We start from the raw sequence: 22,638 nt of genomic DNA on the forward strand, positions 1-22,638 counted from the left end.
GGAACCCGGGAGGCAGAGGTTGCAGTGAGCTGAGATCCCGCCATTGCACTCCAGCCCAGGCTGATAACAGCAAGACTCCGTCTAAAAAAAAATAAAAAAAAGAATTGTTGATTTTGTGCATTCTATGTACCAGCCTAGGTGCGTGGGAGGCTTAGAGAGTAAGAACTTACTCAAGAGTACCCAAGAGTCACTAAGGCAGAGCAGGGACTCCTCCATCTGCTGATCTGAGCTCCGTGTTCTATTCATTGCTCCACAAGGTAACACATGATTTTCTACTGTACTGGGCACTGAAAAGAAGGCTGCCAGGTACAGTGACTCACGCCTGTAATCCTAGCACTTTGGGAGGCCGAGGCAGGCATATCACTTGAGGCCAGCCTAGGCAACATGGTGAGATCTTGTCTCTACAAAAAACACAAAAATGAGCTGGGCATGGTGGTGTGTGACTGTAGTCCCAGCTACTCAGGAGGCTGAGGTGGGAGAATCACCTGAGCCCGGGAGGGTATGGCTGCTGTGAGCTGTGAGTGCCCTACACTCACTCCAGCCTGGGTGACAGAATGAGACCCTGTCTCACAATAAAAAAAATAAATAAATAAAAGAGAGAGAGAGAGAAGGAAAGGGAGGGGGGAATGGGAGCAAGTTCATAATTTCTTTCTTTTTTTTTTTTTCAGGCGGATTCTCGCTCTGTTGCCCAGGCTGGAGTGCAGTGGCACGATCTTGGCTCACTACAAGCTACGCCTCCCGGGTTCATGCCATACTCCTGCCTCAGCCTCCCTAGTAGCTGGGAATACAGGTGCCCGCCACCACGCCCCACTAAGTTTTTGTATTTTTAGTAGAGACGGGGTTTCATCGTGTTAGCCAGGATGGTCTTGATCTCCTGACCTCGTGATCTGCCTGCCTCGTCCTCCCAAAGTGCTGAGATTACAGGCGTGAGCCACCGTGCCCGGTGCATAATTTCTTTTCTTTTCTTTCTTTCTTTTTTTTTGAGACAGAGTTTCACTCTGTTGCCCAGGCTGGAGTGCAGTGGCATGATCTTGGCTCACTGTAACCTCCACCTCCTGCGTTCAAGCAATTCTCATGCCTCAGCCTCCCGAGTAGCTGGGATTACAGGCGCCTGCCACCAGGCCCGGCTAATTTTTCTATGTTTAGTAGAGACATGGGTTCACCATGTTGGCCAGGCTGGTCTTCAACTCCTGGCCTCAAGTGATCCACTCACCTCGGCCTCCCAAAATGTTAAGATTACAGGCATGAGCCACTGCGGCCAGCCACAAATTCATAATTTCTAAATGAGCAGCCTAAAAAAGGTCTGCTGCAAGATTATAATGAAATAAAAATAAGTAACATTTATTGAGTGCCTACTATATGCTGACATTGTCTTAAGTGCTTACATGTATTAAATTAACTCACTTAATTCTCACATCCACTCTATAAGGTATTATTCTCATTTACAGATGAAGAAAGTGAAGTACAAAGAAGTTAAATAAGTTCTTTGCCCAAGTTAAGGAATGGTTGAACCAAGATTTGAACCCAGGCAGTCCAGCTCCAAAGTTTACATATACATAAGCTATGTTGTAGCTATTTGCCTTTTATTTCATGGAGGGTGGAGAGGAGGAGAGGTTGGAGACAGTAAATTAAATTCTACCCTGCATTTAAAATTCAATGAAATATTTGTGCTTAAAAGTCAATAATGTAATCTTTATTGGTATTCTCCTTGACATTCATCATTTTTTTGCTATAGCATCCCATTATACAAATGTTCAATTCTTTTAGAGAGCTCTGGAACTGTAAATTATTTTTTGAAGCTAATTAGATGGAGACAGGCTTTGTTTATTAGAAAAACAAGAGAAAAACCATGGGATATGCAGTTTTCAGTAGAAAAGTCACAGCCCCTCTTCCACAAAGCCACCATCTGTTTCTACTCTACCATCGCAGAATCCAGATGTTCTCACCCTCCTAGCGAATGCTTTCCAATTGGAACTTCTTGTTCAAGCAAATCAAAGCAGAGCCAAGTTTTCTGTAGGCTGGACTTTGGCTTGTTTTGAGCCATCCATTATGAAAAAAGTGCAAGGCAATTCTGTTGCTTTCATGCTGTGGTCTCAGTCAGCAACACAGACCTGTCATTTATTATATTGAACTTCAGTTTTTGTATCTCAAGGGAAAAAAATTTAAATTTTAAATCTCGGGTAGTATAGAAAAAATTCCTTCTAAAATATTAGAGGAATCGGGAAATTGCTATGGGTTCCCTGCCCACAGCTGTAAAAATAACATTACGACAGGAGTGGGTTTTTTTTTTTTTAATCTAGCTTTTTAAAAACCAGTTGATTATGAGGATTCATAAGGGGATATTCACAAGTAATGATTGTTGAAAGTTATATGAATAAAAAGAGGATAGACATTAGTGAGCAATTTTAACTTAGTCTCCATATATTTAAAATGTGATTGAAGAATAAGGGAAGCTTTCGAAAAAGAAAAAAGTTGCTCCAGATTCCTAACATCTTTTTATTTTTGGTATTCCTTTCCAGCCTGTGACATTGGTGCATAATTAATGGATATAAGGCAGGACACATATTTATAGTGCTCAAGTTCTATTACTTAGCTTAAGTTTCAGGACCCACCTTGTAAGACAACTCATGTGAAGCAGGAGACATCCCCTTGATCCCATTTAAAAACAAATTTTAGTACAATTTACGTTTGGACAATTTGGCTATGTTCTAGAGTTCAAGAGGGTATGGTGACTATTAAACTCAACAACTGTTTGCTTCTTTTTTGTAGAAGTTGTACAGACTTGGTAAAGCTTATGTCTGGCAGTACTGAAAAAAAGCAAGGCTGGTAAAACCAACGGCAAAGCTAGGGGATGATTGCAAATTTTGGATGGGCTAGGAGCCATCCTGAGACGGTTTTGCTATGGTTGGTGGTGGTGTGCTGATGATAGGACATGCTAACAGAAGACAAGAAGGGTGACAAGATCCAGCTGCAAGTCCATATACTACTTACATTTAAGGTATTCTAGGATGTTAAAGAAAGAACTTTCCAGTGTTTGTACAAGAACTCAGGACCACTATTTTTATTTCTAAATATTAAATCTAAATGGGTATCCTGTGGGCATTGAAAGGTTAACTCCAAAGACACTGGTCTGCTTGGCGTCTACATTAGGCCACCGGTATAAATAATGCCAGCTAACAAGCGTTGAGGCATTACCATGTGTGAGGCACTGGTGAAGATATTTGATGTGAATTTAATAATTTAATCTTTTTTATTGTGGTAAAAAATACATAACATGAAAGTTACTATCTTCTTTTTTTTTGAGACAGTCTTGCTTTGTTGCCCAGGCTGGAGTGCAGTGGCGCAATCTCAGCTCACTGCAAACTCCGCCCCCCGGGTTCACGCCATTCTTCTGCCTCAGCCTCCCGAGCAGCTGAGACTACAGGTGCCTGCCACCACGCTCGGCTAATTTTTTTTTGTATTTTTAGTAGAGACGGGGTTTCACCGTGTTAGCCAGGATGGTCTCGATCTTCTGACCTTGTGATCTGCCCGCCTCCGCCTCCCAAAGTGCTGGGATTACAGGCGTGAACCACGGCGCCTGGCCGAAAGTTACCATCTGAACCATTTTTTTTTGTTTGTTTTGAGACGGAGTCTCACTGTTGTTGACCCAGGCTTGAGAGCAATGACGCGATCTCTGCTCACTGCAACCTCCACCTCCCGGGTTCCAGCAATTCTGCCTCAGCCTCCCAAGTAGCTGAGATTACAGGCGCCCACCACCACGTGCCGCTAATTTTTGTATTTTTAATAGACACGGGATTTCACCATATCAGCCAGGCTGGTCTTGAACTCCTGACCTCAGGTGATCCACCCGCCTTGGCCTCCCAAAGTGTTAGGATTACGGACATGTGCCACCATGCCCAGCCCATCTTAACCATTTCTAAGAGTACAGTTCAATGGCCTTAAGTACAGTTACATTGTTGTGCAGCCAGTTTCCAGAATATTTCATCCTTCCAAACTGAAACTCCATATCAATTAATTCCTCCATTCCTGTTCTTAGCCCCTGGCAACCACCATTCTACTTTCTGTCTCTATAAATTTGACTACTTATTATACCTCATATAAGTGGAATCATATAGTATTAGTCCTTTTGTGACTGGCTTATTTCATATATATATGAATACACACACACACATGCACGCACGCATGCACCATTTTGTTTATCCATCAATAGACAATAGGTTGTTTTCACCACTTGGCTATTGTGAATAATGCTGCTATGAACATGGGTGTGCAAATACCTCTTCAAGATCCTGCTTTCAGTTCTTTTGGATATCTACTCAGAAGTAGAATTGCTGGATCATATGGTAATTCTATGTTTAATTTTTTGAGGACTCGCTATACTGTTTTCCATAATGTCTGCACCATTGTACGTTTCTACCAGCAATGTATAAGCCTTCCAATTTCTCTGCATCCTCACCAACACTTGTTATTTTCTGTTTTTGTTTTCATTTCTTAATAGTAGCTGAGAGGTTTTTCCTGACTCTAAATACACAGAGTTTTTTCCACACCAACAACCAATTCAACCAATTCTCTGGCACCAACTGGGTGTCCAGCAATTCAGGTCAGTTCTGATACGAACTTCTAAGATTAGCACAGACCTCATAGGTTAAAGACTCATTCCTATAAGACTGTCCCCACTTTGGTTGAAAGTCCCAGGGGTCACCAATATTTCTGACTGACCAGCTATAAATTTGGAATTTCCACAACTCCTCAGGCTTGATAATTCACTGGAATGGCTCACAGAACTTAGGAAAACACTTTACTAAACATTTACCGGTTTATTATAAAGGATTCATACAACCCAGGAACAGCCAAATGGAAGAGATGCATAAGGCAAGGTACTGGGTGGGGGTTGGGGGTGGTGAGACAGAGCTTCCATGTCCCCTCTGGGCACACTACTCTCCCAGCACCTCGATGTGTTCACCAACCCAGAAGCTCTCTGAACCTCATCCTTTAGGGGTTTGATTGGTTTCATTACATAGGAATGATTGATTAAATCATTGGCCGTTGGTAATTAAATTTAATCGCAGGTCCCTCTCCCTACTCCAGAGACTGGGGAGGGAAAAGGAGTGGAGGTAATGGGAGCGGCTGAAGTTTTAATGATGTAATCCCCTGGTTGGTTTTTCTAGTGACTAACCCCCAACCTGAAGGTATCTAGGGTCCCCTGCTTTGAGTCATCTCTTTAGCATACAAGACAGTAAATTCCAAGAGTTTTAGGAACTTTGTGCCAGGAACCAGTGGCAAAGACCAAATATTTATTTTTTATTATACCATAGTAGCCATCCTAATGGGTGTGAGGTGATATCTCATTGTGGTTTTGGTTTGCATTTCCCTAATGATTACTGATGTTGAGTTTTTCATGTGCTTGTGGGGCAAGTATGTATATCTTGAAATGTCTATTCAAGCCCTGTGCCTGTTTTTAATTTGAATTATATGGTTTTATATTGTTGAGTTGTAATTCTTTATGTATTCTAGATATAACCTTTTATTAAATATATGATTTGCAAATATTTTCTCCCATTCTGTAAGCTCCTTACATGTCTGTTGATCAGGTCCTTGAATGCGCAGTAGTTTTCATTTTACATAGTTTGATTTATCTATTTTTACTTTTCTTGCCTGCACTTTTCATATCACATCCAGGAAATCATTGTCAAATCCAGGGTAATACAGCTTTTCCCCTATGTTTTCTTCTTATCGTTTTTATAGGTTTAGGTCTTATGTTTAGGTCTCTGATTCGTTTTCAGTTAATTTTTGTATACGATACAAGGTAAGGGTCCAACTTCATTCTTTTGCATGTAGATATTCAGTTTTCCCAGCACCACTTGTTGAAGATATTGTCCTTTCCCCATTGAATGGTCTTGCCACCCTTATCAAGAATTATTTAATCTTTACATCCACTTTGTGAGATAGATGTCCTCAGATGAGGACACTGACACCCAGAGAGGTTAAATAGCTGGTCCAAGGTCACATTGAGTAAATTGTGGAGTCAAGATTATAACCTAGACTAAAGTAAAAACTTTTGTGCATCACAGGACACTATCAACAGAGTAAAAGACAACCCACAAAGTGGGAGAAAATATTTGCAGATCACACATCTGATAAGGGATTATTACCCAGAATATACAAAGAAATCTGAGAATTCAACAACAAAAAAGCCAAACAATCCAATTCAAAAATGAGCAAGGAACTGAATATATGTTTCTCCAAAGAAGATTGATAAATGGCCAACAAAAACACCTGAAAAGGTACTCAACATCTTTAATCATTAGGGAAATACAAATCAAAACTACAGTGAGCCTCCTCTTCACACCAATTAGGATGGCTGGTATCAGAAAACAGAAAACAACAAGTGTTGATGAGGATATGTAGAAGTTGGAACACTTGTATATTGCTGTTGGGAGTGTAAAATGGTGCAGCCTTGTGGGAAAATAGTATGGCAGTCCCTCAAAAAAGTAAACGTAAAATTACTATATGATCCACTTCTGGGTGTGAATATATAAAAGCACTGAAAGCAGGAAATCAAATAGATATTTGTTTACCGACGTTTTTAGCAGCATTATTCACTGTAGGCAAAAGGTGGAAATAATGTTAATGTCTACTGACAAATGAATGGATAAACAAAATATGATATATACATATAATGGAATACTATTAAGCCTTAGAAAGGAAGGAAATTCTGACACATGCTACAACATGGATGAACTGTAAGAACATATGCTCAGTGAAATAAGCCAGACACAAAAGGGCAAATATTGTATGCTTCCACTCATATGAGGTACCTGGAAAAGCCAAATTTACAGAAAGAGGAAGTAGACAGGTGGTTGTCAGGGGTTTGGGAAGGGAAGAAATGGGAGTTCATGTTTGATGAGTAAAGAGTTTCATTCAGGAAGATGAAAACGTTTTGCAGATGGATGGTGGGGATGGTTGCAGGACAATATGAATGTACTTAATGCCACTGAATTGGACATTTAAAAATGGTTAAATTGTAACCCAGGCAATTTCCTCCACAGCCTACAGTCTTAACCACAGTATTATAGCTGCCTTTCTGGTGTGCGTCTTCTTACAGATTTACAACTAACATTAATGTGGTGGGTGCCCTGGCAAATCCACTGAGATGTCCTCTTCAGCCTGACTATATAGAGGTCCAGTCTGACTTGCGCCTGCTCAGTCTTTTGGCTTTGTCTTCTTGATCCCGGGAGCCTGAGGCAGGAGAATCACATGAACCCGTGAGGCGGAGGTTGCAGTGAGCCGAGATCGCGTCACTGCACTCCAGCCTGGGCGACAGAGCGAGATGCCGTCTCAAAAAAAAATTAAATGTGATAGTAGATATTGAGCATCTTGTAGACTTTTTGCTAAACATAGCTTTTAAATACACACATTTATTTTTACTCCTGCTGAAACCCTGCCAAAATGACAATAAAGAAATACAAAAAGGCATGCATGCCCAAGCCCAAGTAAAATGGGAAAAGTAGAAAACAGTGAAGAAAAAAAAAAAAAAGATGTCACCAAAGTGTTAGAGAATAGAAATTGAATGGAAGCAGAGCAGATACTGAATTAGTACTCACTGTTCCACTCTGACATGACCCCACTGATTATTTACAGGCAGTGTCTGTTCTGTGCTGCTGCACCCCTTGTAATTAAATATTTTGGTGGTCACCCCTCAACAGAGGAATGGTAATTGAGTTCGCAAGTTGAAACCTAAACCTAAGAAAGCTAAACCTAACTGCTTGAGGAGAGGGATGCCAAAGAGAGGGAACCAATTTGTTCCAGAGAGCACCGGGAAAGTTCAGGATTTGGTATCACCAAACATCATGCAGAGTTGGAGTGAGGAGGAAAGGCTCAAAACAGGGAGATTTAGATTCAGAATCAGAATTCTTATCTGCAACTCTGAAGTCAAATAAGACAATGAAACAACTCTTTCAAACTGTAGGAGAAAATGTTTTCCAATGAGGTATTCAGTATCAATTAAACTATTAATCACAACATTTTTAGATATGAAAGGTCTCACAATTTTACTTTCTATGTTCTGTTTCTCATTAAGTTACCAGATAATGTGTCCTATGAAAATGGGAGACAGAGAGAGAAAGAGAGAGAAACAAATTTCTGTTGTTTTAAACAATCCAGTCTGTGGTACTTTGTGTTATGGCAACCCTGCAAACTAATACAACAGGGTTAGCAAACAAGCCTCAAAGTTTCATTTGCAGAGCATATCTTATTCTTTAGACTGTATATTTAGTTGGAAGCTTTGATAAGAGGATGATGGAGATTTTAGGAATGATTTAAGCCTCCCGAAACTGTCACTTGGTATTACCACTGGCTAGATCCCAAACTGGATGAGTCCAGTGAAATGAATGTGTTTTAAAGTTATTTCACATGCATAAGCTTGTTATGCAATATATTTTAGGGCAGTAACATCTCTACACCACTGTGTAGTAAAGACCTTGAGTGTTTCTCTATTTCATCAAAGAGGCAGATATGAAGCCAAGAGAAGTAGGTCTGTGAGCCCATACTTCTAATAAAGCTTAATAAGACTGGCTACAGTAAGATATCACTCATTGATATCTCATGTCTCTGTTTTAGGTCTGAATTTTTGATACTTAAAATAAAATGATTTAATGTCTTTTTCTACCTCATTATTTGCTTTTAAATTTACCAATTCTCCTTAGCCTAATTTCTTTTAGCTGTCCTGGAAAGACCTCTTTCAATAACTCACAGAAAAGCATCAGCCCCATCACCGCCACAAAAAATAACAAATTAAGATTTCAGAATTATCACTTGGTAATTTACTTGAATTTTTTATTGTTTTGTTTTTTACGATGAATATTCGTTTGTTTTTGTAGATGCCATAAGCTCAAATTCTACTTCCAAAATATGTTTCAATTTGCCCAGGTCTTTTCATCTCTACCCTAATGCATGTCCATCTCTCTGAAGATTTACTACAGGAGCTTCTTCTGTTCTCTTTCTTTTCTTTTTTTCTTTTCTTTTCTTTCTTTTTTTTTTTTTTTTGAGACGGAGTCTTGCTCTGTCGCCGAGGCTGGAGTGCAATGGCACAATCTCGGCTCACTGCAACCTCCGCCTCCCGGGTTCAAGTGATTCTCCTGCCTCAGCCTGCTGAGTAGCTGGGATTACAGGCACCTGCTACGATTTCCAGCTAATTTTTGTATTTTTTTTTAGATGGAGTCTCACTCTGTCCCCTGTCTGGAGTGCAGTGGTGCAATCTCGGCTCACTGCAACCTCCAACTCCCTGGTGTAAGTGATTCTCCTGCCTCAGCCTCCTGAGTAGGTGGGATTACAGGAACGCACCACCACGCCCAGCTAATTTTTGTATTTTTAGTAGAGACGGGGTTTCACCATGTTGGCCAGGATGGTCTCGAACTCCCGACCTCAGGTGATTCACCCACCTCGGCTTCCCAAAATACTGGGATTACAGGCATTAGCTACCGTGCCCAGCCCCTTCCCCTTTTATATTTGCATTCCCTCCACAGAAAATAATGAACCATATGACTCTACTTCCTAAAAGTATTCATCAGGCGCACATGCTTAATGTGGCCTACTAGGCTGTTCTTCATTGGACTCCAGCCATCCTCCCCTCCTACCACTATTCTTTTCAAACACTGTACTCTAGTCACATGGTCTCAGGTTCTTCAGTACACCAAGCTGTCTCCTCCTCAGGGCCTCTGCACATGCTGTTCCTCTTACCTACCATGCTCTTTTCTCCACTGTTTAGTCTCTTCTATAATTATAGTTACATTTCACTTGTTTTGTCTATAGGTTAGAAAAGTTAAAAGCCAATAAATAGCGTTTAAGAAATTATTTTGTGCATATGAGTCATTATAAAAACAAGTAGTGGTCGGGCGCGGAGGCGCAGGTCTCTAATCCCAGCACTTTGGTAGGCCCAGGCGGGTGGATCACAAGGTCAGAAGATCGAGACCATCCTGACGGTGAAACCCCATCTCTACGAAAAATACAAAACGTTAGTTGGGCGTAATGGCGGGCGCCTGTAGTCCCAGCTACCCGGGAGGCTGAGGCAGGAGAATGGCGTGAACTCGGCTCTTGCAGTGAGCCGAGATCGCGCCATTGCACTCCAGCCTGGACGACAGAGCGAGACTCCACCTCAAAAAAAAAAAAAAAAAAAGGGTAGTAAGATTGGACCCGTTAAATAAATAAAAATTCCACTCTGCCCGGGGCGGTGGCTCACGCCTGTAATCCCAGCACTTTGGGAGGCCGAGGCGGGCAGATCACAAGGTCAGGAGATTGAGACCATCCCGGCTAACACGGTGAAAACCCGTCTCTCCTAAAAATACAAAAAAATTAGCCTGGCGTGGTGGCGGGCGCCTGTGGTCCCAGCTACTGGGCAGGAGAATGGCGTGAACCCGGGAGGCGGAGTTTGCAGTGAGCGGTGATCGCGCCACTGCATCCAACCTGGGTGACAGAGCGAGACTCCGTCTTAAAAAAAAAAAAAAAAAAAAAAAAATTCCACTGTTAAGTATTTACCCAAGAGAAATAAAAGCGTATGTCCACAAAAAGACTTGTACTTAAATATTCATAGGGCTATATTCCTAATAGCCCCAAGTTGTAAACAACCCAAATTCTGTCAGCTGAAGAATGGATAAACAAAGTGTACTATATTGTACAGTGTACTATTAGTCAACAAAGCAAGAGAACCTTGAATACATGCAACAATGTGAGCCTCCAACATAATATATTGAACAAAAGAAGCTAGATAATATATTAATAGAAGAGTGCTTATGGTACAATTTTTTTTTTTTTTTTTTTTTTGAGATGGAGTCTTTCCCTGTCATCCAGGTTGGAGTGTAATGGCATGATCTTGGCTCACTGCAACCTCTGCCTCCTGGGTTCAAACAATTCTCCTGCCTCAGCCTCCCAAGTAACTGAGATTACAGGTGCCTGCCACCATGCCCGGCTAATTTTTGTCTTTTTAGTAGAGATGGGGTTTCACCATGTTGGCCAGGCTGCTCTCGAACTCCTGACCTCGTGATCTGCCCGCCTCAGCATCCCAAAGTGGTGCGATTACAGGTGTGAGCCACCACTCTGGGCCATGATATGATTCTATCTACGTAAAGTTAAAAGGCAAGCAAACCAATCTATAGCTATGGAAATCAGAACAACTATTGCCTCTGGGTGTGTGTGTGTAGGGTGTGGGCATTGGCAAGAAAGGGCGCAAGGGAACTTCCAGGGGTGATGCCAATGCTCTGTATCCTGCTTTGGGTTACGAAGGTGTATACATTTGTCAAAACTCATTAAACTGTAAACTGAAGATCTGTGCTTTTTATTGTGTATGAAATATATCTCAAAGAATAACATAATCTTATGTTTTTGTAACTTGGCTGCTCAAAAAAGACAGTTTCAAGAATCAAGTCCAATGAATCATTTTATTTTCTTTCTAGCTTCCTTCACTTCTCCTGGATCATACTCAAAGCTCATGTATGTTATTAACGAGAGAGGTTATCACACATGCCTCTCTATAGGACTCTTATTTTACATGTTATTTTATGATCTCACATATTTCATTTTCAAGCCTACATCAAATTAGAAGTAGCTGAAAAGTACAATGCGGCACACTGGTAATAGTGAGTAGGGTGATACCTTGACAGCGAAGGTGAAAAAAAAACACTAAAAGTATGACCTAAGAATTAAAAAAGAGTGTGGGCCTAGAATAATTGAGACATGAATCAGACATGGCTATACATTTTTCTAGACAAAGGGCATCACACTTTATAATAGGACTCATCCAGAAATGTTAAATTAAATGTAATATACTCTATTTTAAATGTGAGGAAGGATAAATACATGAAAATTCCACAGAGAACAGTTTAGAAAATATTTTTGTTTTGGTGCTCAAAGGGCTAAAACATCAGCTATCTGGATTAATCCAGGCAACAATTAAAGCCACTCCATGGTAGAGCCTGGCACTGGTGGTAAAAGAGCAACCTTCAAGAAAATGACTGACATTAAACAACTATGTGGAGCTTTAGGCAACTAAAGCGAGTCATGCAGTACCAACAGGTAATGACTTAGCACCATTACTGCCCACGTGTCATTCTCTTATTGCTATAATGATGCTGAGTAATTCAGAGAGCATGTGCTTTCCTTGAGTCACGTGGGTGTGAGAACTTCATAGGGTGAGGCCGTAAAAAGGTCTTGCTAGTTCTTCTGAAAGCAAACCATTCTAAAGGGGCTCTCAGAGAGTTTTCTGGATTATTTCTACTCTATATTTATTTTTGTTTTCATTTTTTATATTTTTTAGAGACAGGGTCTCACTATGTTGGCCAGGCTGGTCTTGAACTCCTGGCCTTAAGTGATCCTCCTACCTCGGTGTCCCAAAGCACTAGGATTGCAGGAATAAGCCACCATGCTGGGCCAATTTTTTTGTTTGGTTGTTTTAAGAGATGAGGTCTCACTTTGTCACCCAGCCTGGAATGCAGTGGTAGATCATAGCCCCCTGCAGCCTCGAATTCCTGGGTTTAAGCAATCCTCCTGTCTCAGCCTCCCAGTTAGCTAGGACTACAGGCCCAAGCCACCACACTCAGCTCAGCTCTCTGAAGATTTGATCATAGAAATTTTCCAGTAAACTTGAAAAAATAAAAGAAAAAAAACTAATTAAATTTCCTATAACAAACACTGTACAAGGAGAGGTAAAGTATTAAAGACACTTTGTTGTGTTGAAGAAGAAGCATGATAAGTAGAATTTTGAAATAAGAGAAAAAGGTGGAATGGCCAAGAGGAAGAGGTCTTCTGATTTTAAAGACTAAAGAAAATCTTGCTGAAATTAGATAGCCTAATGAAAAGGAGAACCCTCCTAGTTTGAGGTATTGCATCCCTGAACTCAGATTTCTATTTTAATTAGATGCTGTGTTTCTGTAGGGATGAAGGCCCCATGGAAGAATTCTCACAGGGAGGCAGATGCTGTTGGAAGGAGAGAGCCTGGAATGTCCGTAGCGGTCAAGAGAAATGTGTATGTGGGCGTGTGGGAGGGTATCAAGGGAAGTGATCACTGCCAAGCTGATTTATTTTTTAACTGCCAAAGCATTCCCGGGATATTCTTCCTGGTTGCTAGGATTAGAGAGCTGGTAAGTTTCAACAATACGTCTATCTATTCCAAGTACAAGCATTTTTTTGGTAAACATATTTTTAATCCTAAAAAGACAACGATAAGATTAAGGAAACTTTGAAACAAAATGACCACTCATAATTCCACTACTCTTTAGTAGGTGATATTGTATTTTTGTGTTTTCTTCTAGTCTAAACACTCTCTTTAACAAGACTTTTAGGAGAATTTTCTGTTGTCATAATATCTGTTAAAGCAGCTTCTAACACCCAACAAGCTGGGAATAATTCTACAGTCCTGCATCGCTCTGCATTTAGGTGGAAAGTTGAACCTCAGAGATAAATTATTAATACCTGTAAATAAAATTTCATGACAATTTTCAAGATTCTGCATTTCCACAACTGCTGATCAGTGACTGTGTAGCTTGCTGAAGTAAAGGAAGGCAAACATTGTGGGTAAGAGAACCTCTCCATAGTTCTCCAGAAGGGGCCGAAGGGTCGTCCATCCTAACTCACTGTTTAGTAAGAAAATTGAGCCCCAGAAAGGTTACAGAGCTAATAAGTGCTAGAGCTCAGACTCGAACCAAGGTCTTAAAAAATAAAACTTAAAATTTTAAATAACGTGAGACTTATGGAAAAGTTACAAAAATCGTGCAGAGAGTTTATGTATAACCTTCACCCAGCTTTCCCTAATGTTAATAATTATGCAGCCATAGTTAAATGATCAAAGCCAGAAAATTAACTTAATTCACACTGGTACAATATTATTAAATTACAGACCTAATTTGAATTTTATGAGCTTTCTCCCTTGTGTCTTTTTTTTTTTTTTTTTTTTTTCTGTATGTTCTGATTCAGAATCCCATGTTGCGTTTAGGTACCACTTGTCAGACTTCTCCAATCTGAGAGATTGTCTCACACTCTGCCTTCTATGACCTTGACCCTTTTGAAGAGTCAGGGTCAGCATTTTGGGAGGCTGGGGTGGGTGGATCACCTGAGGTCAGGAGTTAAAGACCAGCCTGACCAACATGATGAAACCCCATCTCTATTAAAAATACAAAACAATTAGCTGGGCGTGGTGGCAAATGCCTGTAATCCCAGCTACTCGGGAGGTAGAGGCAGAAGAATCGCTTGGACCAGGAGGCAGAGATTGTAGTGAGCCAAGATGGTGCCACTGCACTCCAGCCTGGGCGATGGAGTGAGACTCTGTCTCAAAAAAAAAAAAAAAAAAAAAAAAGATTAAAAAAAAAACGATGGCATCTGGCAGGTCTCTCCACTGTACACCTACTATGTTTTCTTTTGTGATTGACAGATATCTTGGAGGAGATACACTGAGACTATGCTAATATCCTGTTTTACCTCAAACTTTCACCCAATGATTTTAGACTACCAGTAGATCTTGTCTGCAACAATTATTATTGTGCTGTCCACCCAACAGTGACTTTGTATTTTCCTCATTTCTCCTGCATTCATTAATTACAATTCTCCTGTAAGGTAGAAGTATCACTTCTCCCCCATTTATTTATGTATTTATTCATTCACTTATTTATTTATACTGATATATATGGACTGATGGATATTTATTTTATTCCACTAGTTTAGAATCAAATATTGTCATTATTTTCTTGGTCAAACTGTTCCGACTTTGGCCATTGGAAACTCCAATGGTGGGCTCTTCATCCTTTTGACTCTGTCACTGGGGGGTAGCTGTTGTTGTTTTGAGTCCTTCCTTATTTTCTGATATCACAAGATTTTCATGCTCAATTAGATTTTCCCTGACCCAGACCTGGAATCAACCACTTTTCCAAGGAACTCTATGAACCAAGACCTTCTAATGTAAACCTCTTGTGCTCCTTCCATTGGCTCACGTTATATCTGAAACAATTTAGACTTGAACCCTGTACAAAGTTTTTCAAAAATATACTGCAAAGACAGGTGGAGTCTGCACTTGTTGAGCTTGTTCCAGTCGTCAAACATAGTTTATGTTACTCCCAGTGCTCCTCTGTCCACCCTGTTTGTACCACCAGCATGATCCAGACATGAGGAAGATGAGAAGCTAATGGAAGTAGATTAAAGCGTAGACAAGGGTATAGATGTAAACAGAGGTGATGTGGATATAGATGACGACATGGATAGGGAGGCTGGGAGAATCTCTAGATGGAACTCAAATATGCACAGCTAAATTCTTTTTTCTTCATCACTATGCAAATAAAAAACACAAAGCTTTTAAAAGCAAGTCCAAAATTTTTGAAGTTTACATTTTTCTGGCTCTTTTTGACTCTGCCTGTAGGGAAAGTGCTCTCTGTGACTTCAACTTTTCTTCTCTCTCTCCTCCCACCTCAAGTTGCCTCTGTCAGCTGTCTGGGCTGGTTTATGGGGTCATGGCAAAACTGCTTCTCCATGAGTCTCACACACTCACTGGGTGTGTATTATTATATGCCCTGTGTTAGGGATGAATAAAATTAAACACATGAATGTTAGATAAGAACCGAGTTAAATTCACGGAAATTAAGAGAAAGACTGGAAACAAACAAAAAAACTCTAGATTTCCAATCTTTCCATAAATAATAGGACTTTACAAAAAAAAAAACCTAGAAGAACTATTCCAAATAGATGAGTATGAAATGTCTGCAGTAAGTCCTATCTTCCATTTCAGAATCCAAGAACACTCGAGAGTAACAACTGCACAGTTTCCTGGGGTATGTTATGAGCACAGGATTGTTTTTCTGCTTTATGAACAGTAATTCCACACATTTTCTATAAAGATGACACTATACTTTTTCTATATCCTTGTCAGTGTGTGTGCATGTATGTGCATGGTGTGTATCTTTGACAGAGATAGAGGAAAAGGGGGAAAGAGAGAGAGATAATGTACTAGTTTCTTATTTTTACAGGAAATTTAAGACATGTCAGCACAAATCTAGACTGAGACTGACTCATTTGGCAGGAAGAATATGTCTACATGCCAGAGTAAGCAGAAAATGGGGTGAGATCTCAAGAAAAGGGAGTTGGAAGGCAGTTTACAATTTAAGATATGAATAGAGGTGGCTTATTAAAATTATTTTCAGCCGGGAAGAGGGGGGTGGCTCACACCTGCACTTTGGGAGGCCAAGACGGGCGGATCACAAGGTCAGGAGATCGAGACCATCCTGGCTAACACTGTGAAACCCCGTCTCTACTAAAAATACAAAAGAACTTAGCTGAGCTTGGTGGCGAGCACCTTTAGTCCCAGCTACTTGGGAGGCTGAGGCAGAATGGCGTGAACCTGGGAGGTGGAGCTTGCAATGAGCCAAGATGGCGCCCCTGCACTCCCCCTTGGGCAACAGAGCGAGACTCCGTCTCAAAAAACAAAAATTATTTTCAATTTCTCCTAGTCATGTTGAATTTTTATCCTGACTTCCACAGTGCTTTTTTCAAACTATCTAGAAAATTTCCTCCTCCCGTTTGATTCCAACAATCATTGAGCCATTAGGTCTAACGTATTCTACCTTCTCTACATCTTGTGCGCTCATCTCCTCCTTTCTCTTCCCACAGGTACCCACCTGATCTCAGCTCACTGCAACCTCTGCCTCCCGGGTTCAAGAGATTCTCCTGCCTCAGCCTCCTGAATAGCTGGGATTACAGGTGCGTGCCACCTCGCCCAGCTAATTTTTGTATTTTTAGTAGAGTTGGGGTTTCACCATGTTGGTCAGGAAGGTCTCAAACCCCTGACCTCGTGAACCGCCCGCCTCGGCCTCCCAAAGTGTTGGGATTATAGGCGTGAGCCTCAGCGCCCGGCCTTATTTTTGGTTTTGTTTTTGTTTCCTTCAAGCGAACTCCCTCACCAAGTGTTGTCTGGACTGCTATAGTCTTATTCTCATTCTGGACTGCCTCTGAATTATTCACCCCTTGAAACTCATCCTAAGCATGTTCTCTTACTTAATAAGAGCCAGCCGTTTCTCTCTTCGTGCAGCCAGCAAACCTTGTGTTAACCCATTCTATAATTCTGCCCTGAACGTATTCTAATTAATAGTTTACATACTTTTCTCCCCTACTTGACGGAGACTGTGAGCTTCTTGAGGAGTGGGGATTGTGTCCTTATTTTTGTATCCCAATGCCTAACAGTGTCGGGCAAACTAAGTGTTTGGTCAATGAATTAAAAAAATGAACATATAGGTGGAGGGTTGTGGCTCACGCCTGTAATCCCAGCACTTTGGGAGGCCGAGGTAGGCGGATCACGAGGTCAGGAGATCGAGACCATCTTGGCTAACACGGTGAAACCCCGTCTCTACTAAAAATACAAAAACTTAGCCGGGCTGTGGTGGGGGCGGGGGGCGCCTGTAGTCACAGCTACTTGGAGGCTGAGGCAGGAGAATCACTTGAACCCGGGAGGCGGAGCTTGCAGTGATCCGAGATGACGCCACTGCACTCCAGCCTGGGCGACAGAGCAAGACTCCATCTCAAAAGAAAAAAAAAAGGAACATATAAGTGGGTGAATAAATGAAAAAAATCTACTCAGTACACTGATGAAATATTAACTAGTAAACTACTCACCATCAATCCCAGCAAACGTTTCTCCCTGGGGCCAACAATTTATTACATGGAAGATCGTCTCCCTTAAGAAGAGTCTTACAAGCTGTAGTTTCTCTTCTACAAATAAATTATGTTTTTCAAAATATCAAGAGTTATGCTTCATTTTTGAAGAAATTTATAGTTCTTGGGCCTCATATCTCCATCTAGTGAAGCAAATTGGTAATACACCAATTAAGATACCCGGGTATGAATATAAGAAACACAGCTGTGAAAAAATTATTTATAGAAAATTACCCTTCCTTTTCCAAGGTTCAAAAACCTTGAATTGTATCTACTTTATATTTTCTGGAGTTCAGCAAGTTCTTTCTTTTCCAGATAGCCTATTTCTAAATATCTGGACAGTGTCATGCTATTGGAAAATATATGGGTATATAGAAAACTTATGATTAGCTTGTTTTTCACCACTTTTAAATCAAAGAACTGTTGATATTTGTTAACATGAATGTTATTTAGATATGTTATAGAATAATATGAATACAATTTTTGTAAATTATGCTAACAATCCTACCAATTTAACAAATATTTATAAAGGATTTTCTATTTTTGCTTTTTGTTTTGTTTTGTTTTGAGATGGAGTCTCACTCTGTCACCCAGGCTGAAGTGCAATGGCGCGATCTTGGCTCACTGCAACCTCCGCCTCCCGGGTTCAAGTGATTCTCCTGCCTCAGCCTCCTGAGTAGCTGGGATTACAGGTGCCCCCCACTGCGCCTGGCTAATTTTTGTATTTTTAGTAGAGATGGGGTTTCACCATGTTGGTCAGGCTGGTCTCAAACTCCTGACCTCGTGAACAATCCACCTTGGTCTCCTAATGTGCTGGGATTACAGGGGTGAGCTCCTGCGTCCGGCCTCTTTTTTGTTTTTGTTTCCTTCAACATTTATTTTAAGTTCTGGAGTACATGTGCAGGATGTGCAGTTTCGTTACATAGGTAAATGTGTGCCATGGTGGTTTGCTGCACAGATCAACCCATCACCTTGGTATTAAGCCCAGCATCCATTATCTATTCTTCCTGATGCTCTCCCTCCCCCTATCAGGCCCTCCCCGCAACAGGCCTCAGTGTGTTTTGTTCCCTGCCATGTGTCCATGTGATCTCATCATTCAGCGCCCACTTATAAGTGAGAACATGTGTTGTTTTGTTTTCTGTTCCTCTGTTAGTTTGCTGAAGATAACAGCTTCCAGCTCCATCTGTGTCCCTACAAAGGACATGATCTCATTCCTTTTTATGGCTGCATAGTATTCCATGGTGTATGTGTACCACATTGTCTTTATCCAGTTTATTATTGATAGGCATTTGGGTTGATTCCATGTCTTTGCCATTGTGAATAGTGTTGCAATAAACATACAGGTGCATGTATATTTATGACAGAATGATTTATATTCCTTTGGGTATATACCCAGTAATGGGATTGCTGTGTCAAATGCTATTCCTGCCTTTAGATCTTTGAGGAATTGCCATACTGTCTTCCACAAGGGTTGAACTAATTTACATTCCCATCGACAGTGTAAAAGCTTTCCTTTTTCTCTGCAACCTTGCCAGTATCTGTTGTTTCCGGACTTTTTAATAATTGCCATTCTGACTGGCATGAGATGATATCTCATTGTGGTTTTGATTTGCCTTTCTCTAAAGATCAGTGATGTTAAGCTTTTTTTTCATATGTTTGTTGGCCACATGAATGCCTTCTTTTGAGAAGTGTCTGTTCATGTTCTTTGCCTACTTTTTAATGGGGTTGTTTGTTTTTTTCCTTGTAAATTTGTTTAAGTTCCTTACAGATTCTGGATATTAGGCCTTTGTCAGACAGACAGATTGCAAAAATTGTCTCCCATTCTGTAGGCTGTCTGTTCACTCTGATGATAGTTTCTTTTGCTATGCAGAAGCTCTTAGGTTCAATTAGATCCCATTTATCAATTTTTGCTTTGGTTGCAATTGCTTTTGGCGTTTTTGTCATGAAATCCTTACCCGTGCCTATGTTCTAAATGGTATTGCCTCAGCAATACTCAGCCTCAGCCCAGTTCTGTGCTCTTGCTGGAGAGGTGTTGCGGTCATTTGGAGGAAAAGAGACACTCTGGCTATTGTGTGGTCTCCCTGATGTCCTGGCCAATTGAGTGATGTTTTTTCTCTCCAGTGCATCCTCCCTGACCAGCCAGCTCTTCCCTCCCCAGCTCTTGCCCTGCAGTGACTCTGAAAGCTTGTTGTTCCATTTACTGCTTACACTCACTTTATTTCATAGAGTAAAAGGTGCTTTTCAAACATAAGTTTATGTTGTTTGTCTTCAGCTCCCCCTCTATTCTCTCACCACGTCATTGGCGTGGAGAAGCAGGAACCTAAATATGGGAAGTGAACATCAAAATATGTCATGATCACAGTGTGCTTCAAGGTAAATACCACTTCAGCACGATATCCGTTTGTATAAAGCTTAAAAATAACTGTCACAAAGTAATATATTTTCAGATATATCTATATTTACATCTACATCTCCCCTGTCTATACATAGATACATATCTAGACTGTAAAGAAAAGCACAGGGATTATGAACATAACCTTCAGAAGAGTGGTCACCTCTGTTGCGAAGCAAGGGGACTGGATCAGAGAAGAAATTCCAGCAGTCCTGTAGCTTCCACAGGACTAGAAATGTTTCATTCTGCATGAGGTCATGGGTTTATGGATGTTATTTAATTGTTATGCTTCATAACTTAGATGCACATCCCATGTTGAGAATATCTCCTATAGAAACAAAGCACTTGTATTTAAGAATGTGTAAAAAAAAAAAAGGGAAAATAAAATAAAGAAATATAGTTACTATATAAGCTTCACGTTTGTTCTACTTATACATGCTTATCTAAGTGTGATACTTAATTTTTTATAAAGGCCAAGTTTAATGATTAAATATTATGAGCATTATCCTATAATACACAACAATAAAAATAATTTATGTTCTAAAACTAGTTTTTTAAAAAAACTTTAAGCAATATAACAAGCACATTATTCAGTTAAAAATAAATACGCATGCATAAATATAATAAGGTGTATTATGTCGATAAAAGAATATTGAATATGAAAGAGTGGAGAAAGTCTGGTAGCATAAAAAAGAAGTAAATTATAATGCTTTCATATGAGGATTTAAGAAAGTTCCAGGGCATGGGGGCTCATGCCTATAATCCCAGCACTGTTGGAGGCTGAGGCAGGCAGATTGCTTAAGCCCAGGAGTTCAAGATGGGGTTTCACCATATTGGCCAGGATGGTCTTGATCTCTCGATCTCAGCTGATCCACCTGCCTCGGCCTCCCAAAGTGCTGGGATTACAGGCATGAGCCACCATGCCGGGCATTATTTAAGACTTACTAAAGGCTGGGCACAGTGGCTCACGCCTGTGATCCCAGCACTTTCGGAGGCCGAGGTGGGGAGATCACTTGAGCTCAGGAGTTTGAGACCAGCCTGGCCAACACAGTGAAACCTCATCTCTACTAAAAATACAAAAATTAGCACAGTGTGGTGGCGTGAGCCTGTAATCCCAGCTACCAGGGAGGCTTAGGTGAGAGAATCGCTTAAGCCCAGGAGGCAGGGGTTGCAGGTACCCGAGATGGTGCCACTGCATTCCAGCCTGAGTGACAGACTGAGACCCTGTCTCAAAAAAAAAAAGTCTTACTATAGAGGTATAGTAATCTATAGGTATGATATTAGCATAATAATAGACAAAGAAGCCAACAGAACAGAATAGAAACCAGAATGATGCCCATATATATGTATATATATCAATTGTATTTCTATATACTAGCAAGAGACAATTGAGAAATGAAATAAAAAGGACCATTTGCAATAACATCAAATACATAGACCTATTTATTAAAAAATCATAAACCCATATAAATGAAAAAATATGCCATGTTTATGGGTTGGAAGAATCAAGTTTGTTGGGTAACAGAGTGAGACCCTCAAAAAAAAAAGTCTTACTGTAGAGGTGTAGTAATCCATATGGTATGGTGTTAGCATAATAATTGATAAAGAAGCCAACAAGCTAACAGAACAAAGACCAGACTATACACATATTATATATATATATGCCCATATATATACATAGTCAATTATTACTGACATGGTGTTAAGGCAATTAGTTCAATGGGGGAAAAAGTCTTTCCAATAGATGGTGCTTTTCCAATTGGATAAACATATGCAAAATAGAAAAGAAATAAAGAAACCGGACCCCTCCCCTTACACTATACACAAAAATAAAATTGATACGAATCGTATATCTAAGCCAGTTTTTCTCAACTGTTCTTGCATTATCACCATCCCCCATTAGGAGTGTTTTAAGACATATTCTCCCTCTAATCACCCCCGGCTCCACCACAGCCAAAATAAAGAAAAATAGATTGTCCTTAGTTTGGATGCCCACAGAAGTGAACTCTGTGAGACAAGGATTTAAAATACCCGCAGGGAAGTGGAAAACAGACAGGGAGGGGAAGGCAACAGATACCGGCTATATTATCAAGCATGTCATCACCAGTGCCAGCTAGAGCTTTCTCCCACTGCAGAGCTCTGACAGCAAGTGTAGAGCATGTGCTTCAGAGTCTTCCTGTCCCAAGGTCAAGGGAGCTAGGGTATGCATAAACCACGGTGCATCAGTCATTGGTTGAGATCTCTGCTCAGGGCTTATTAATCCCCTTCCCTTCTGGCCTGTTTTGAGTGAGGACCTAGAAGGTTCTGATGGCCAGGGAAACCCTCAGGCAGAGGTTAAGGTGCAGGTGTGAACTGAAATAGGGAAGCTTGAGTGGAAATGGATGGCCACCGACATCTTCTGCTACAAATACCAAGTGTGAGCCGGGATGTGGAGTACTGGAAACTCTGACACTGGCATGATCACTTTGGAAGAACCGTTTGATTATTTAGGCTGAACATATGTATACCCTCTGGTCCAGTAATTCCACTCCTAACTCCACATCCAATAGAAACATGAACACAAGTTCATG

General features: G+C 40.7%; 1 long non-coding RNA gene across 1 annotated transcript in view; it reads right to left on the reverse strand.

The window, feature by feature from the left end:
- Positions 1-18,196: 18,196 nt before the first annotated feature.
- LOC129136832 (uncharacterized) overlaps positions 18,197-22,638 on the reverse strand; it is a 131,173-nt gene continuing 126,731 nt past the window's right edge. The window contains exon 3 of the long non-coding RNA XR_008538820.2: positions 18,197-19,996. This is a non-coding gene — a long non-coding RNA (uncharacterized LOC129136832). The remainder of the gene's footprint in view (positions 19,997-22,638) is intronic.

Source organism: Pan troglodytes, chromosome 14 (assembly GCF_028858775.2).
Source record: "Pan troglodytes isolate AG18354 chromosome 14, NHGRI_mPanTro3-v2.0_pri, whole genome shotgun sequence".
Taxonomy (NCBI): Eukaryota; Metazoa; Chordata; class Mammalia; order Primates; family Hominidae; genus Pan; species Pan troglodytes.